Source organism: Eublepharis macularius, chromosome 17 (assembly GCF_028583425.1).
Source record: "Eublepharis macularius isolate TG4126 chromosome 17, MPM_Emac_v1.0, whole genome shotgun sequence".
NCBI classification, from domain to species: Eukaryota; Metazoa; Chordata; class Lepidosauria; order Squamata; family Eublepharidae; genus Eublepharis; species Eublepharis macularius.
The window spans coordinates 3,327,446-3,330,587 of NC_072806.1; positions in this window are offsets into that span (position 1 = coordinate 3,327,446).

Below are 3,142 nucleotides of genomic sequence, written 5' to 3' on the forward strand. Positions count from 1 at the left end.
TCACCAATACGTAATCATGCATTTGTGGAGGGTATGTGTACCCAGAGGTAATCCTTGGTCTGAGAATCAAAAACCATGTTGGTGTGTTAAGAGAGAATGGAAGACGGTGCCAATGTGGGTGGAACTGGTGTAGTGTAGTAGTTAGAGAGTCGGACTAGTTGGATCTAGGAGATGCAGGTTCGAATCCCTGCTCTGCCGTGGAAGCTTGCTGGGTGACCTTAGGCCAGTCATGCACTCTCAGCTTAACCTACCTCACAGGGTTATTGTGGAGATACAAGAGAGAAGAAAAATGCAAGCGGCTTTGGGTCCTGATTGGTGAGAAAGGTGGTGTATAAGTGAAGTAAGTAAAAAATAAAATAAATGGCCTACAGTTGGAAGGGAGCTTATGGGGTCCACAGCAAGAGCATCCCCGACAGATAAGCAACAGAACGCGCATCTGTGTGTCATTAAGGCTTTCTAACTGGTCAGTGAGTGATTCCGCACACGTTGGATAATGCACTTCCAATCCTCTTTATAGATCATTTGGAACAGATTTTTTTGTGTGCGGAACAAAAAATCCACCTCAAACGATTGATAAAGTGCATTGAAAGTGCATTATCCAATGTGTGCGGAATCAGCCAGTATTAAGATTTAGATCGCAACCCTGAGCAATTTTCAAGGCCGTATGAATTGAGACCTCAGAGAACTCTTTTTTGGAGAGCCTGTTAATTAGTACAAATGATTTATATGGGTTCTTCTTCCTTGTAATCTCCCCACCAAGACTTCTCATTAGAGGTTATTGTTTATTCTTTATTAAAATAAACTCTAATCTTTTTTAATAAAGCAAGGTATCAAAATATAAAATATTATTAAGATAGAACCGATAAAAAAAATTATTGCTTTAACGCTCACCAAGATCAGAGGGTTTTTTCTCCCAAAATCAAGTTTTCAGGTGCAAACTTTCAAGTGGCCACTCCTCTAAACAGACAAATGCTGACCTACTTATAGCTTTGATAGCAAATTGTCACTTCTTTGCCATGTTTCCTGCTGTTATTGCTGAAGTTAACATAAAAGTGCATGGAGGGCAGACCCATCAAAGGCTATTAGGAGGGATAAATGGACCCTCCATGTTTAGAGGCTGTGCGTCTCTGAATAGTCCCAATGAAAACTACAGGGGGAAGCTTTGGCCGTAGCGGCATCTGGTTGTCCCCTGTGGAAAACAAGTGGGCCTTAATGGACCTTTGGTCTGATCCACCAGAACTCTTCTTATGTTCTTACACGACTGATGGCTACTTTGCTTCTCCTTGAATTGCATTTTGTGTAATTACTTGCCATTTGCCATTACTTGCCATTCGCCATTACTTGCCATTTGCACTAATTTTTTGCTTGAAAAGGACTCCAGTCTGTAGCAGATCTGTAACTTGGGAGCTAAAGGGTGTCACCTGAGGATTCAACCTGCAGGCCCCTTCTAGGATCTGGCCAAAGGAGGAAAAAGCACAGAGATAAAATGGACCAATAAGGAAGTCACCTAACAGCGACAGGCCAGTTTGCATCATGTGATACTCTCATAATGATACAAATACTCAGAAGTCAAGCTGATGGCTCTGAAACGAAATGGAGCTCTGCTTTGGTGGCTCCAGTTGGTTGCTATAGATTGGTCATACTCTGCCTCCCAACTTGACAGAGCCTGGGCCTGACAGCATCCCATAATTTATAGCACTAAATAAAGATCGTTCAGCTGGTTTATTGCAATATTCATAGAGACTACCAGTCCCCTGTTGTTGACATATATATCGTCATTTCTTTTTTTTTACTCAGAAAAAAAATCTAATGCACACATAACCGAAGTGAGCTCATATATTTTTTTAAACTCTTGATTTTTCTTTTTTTAAAAAAGAGCAAAAAAGGAATAATGGATTTTGCATGCCTCCGGTTTCTGCCGCCAGCTGTCAGGGGAAGGGCAAAGCATCTGCTGCAGCCATTGCAATCTTTCTGGGAAGCGATCTTTTCATTTGGAAAGCAGGGAGACAGATTCTATCCTGCTGTGACCTTAAAAAGGGGTTACGATAAACGCCTCTATTGCTGGGCTGTTTGGAGGAGAGACTTTTCCTGAAGGGGGAAAAAAGGAAAAGAATAAAGCCCAAACAAGCAACTGGCACAGGAAAAGGGGGATTTTTATTCTTCTGGAATTAATATTGCTTGTGTGCAGCCATAACAGTGCACTCCTTTCTAGATGATATGTGACTGTCGCCGTGGTAACACAGCCGGACAGCCTCGGTCTTGGGATCAAATTCTCCTGTGACCTAATATTCCGGGGGCGTTTTCTTCCACGAACTTTGCAGGCCTTCCAATTCTGCCTTTGTGTCAGCTGTTTGCAAAGGGCTGTGGGGTTGCACAGAACAGAAGCGATGGTTAGTGAATCGTGTCTTTGTCAGAGATGTAGAGGCTCGAACTTGGCACTTTGACCAGGCTGAGGCCTGGCTTGGGTGCTCAAGCCTCAATCCTTTCCGGGCAGGTTAATGTTGAGCCCTGTGACTGGCAGCCAGTAGGAAGCCTTTGGATTGGCCCAGCCTGGTATAAATAGTGAGGGGAGCTGCAGGCATAGAGTTGCCAGCTCCAGGCTGAGAAATTCCTGGAGATTTGGGGGGTGGAACTTGGGAAGGGTGGGATTTGAGGAGGGGAGGGACCTCCGGCAGAGGATAATGCCAGAGTCCACCCTCCAAAGGAGACATTTTCTCCAGGGGAATTGGTCTCTGTGGTCTGGAGATCAGTTGTAATTCCGGAAGATCTCCAGCCACCACTTGGAGGCTACATTTTACAAGATAAGCCTCCCCAGTGCCAAAAGCTAGAATCAATAGTGGAAATCCACAGTCTGGCGCACGGCTTGGTTCTTGGTGTGCCGGGACAGACACACAGGAATATACTTTGCGTGTCTACTGATCTTAGGATGGGCTGGATAGAAGACCCCTAATGAAATAGTTGTATATGAAACAAGTGACTATCAGCCGGCCGCTTGTCGGGTTCTCGGAAGGATTGAGTCCGGACACTTCGAGTTCCACCTGGAAGAGAAAAGAATACATTGAATTTACTTACTTGTTAAATTTGGACTTATATATACCTTTCCTGAAGCTCCTTGGAGTATCCACGCACCTGCAAGAAAATA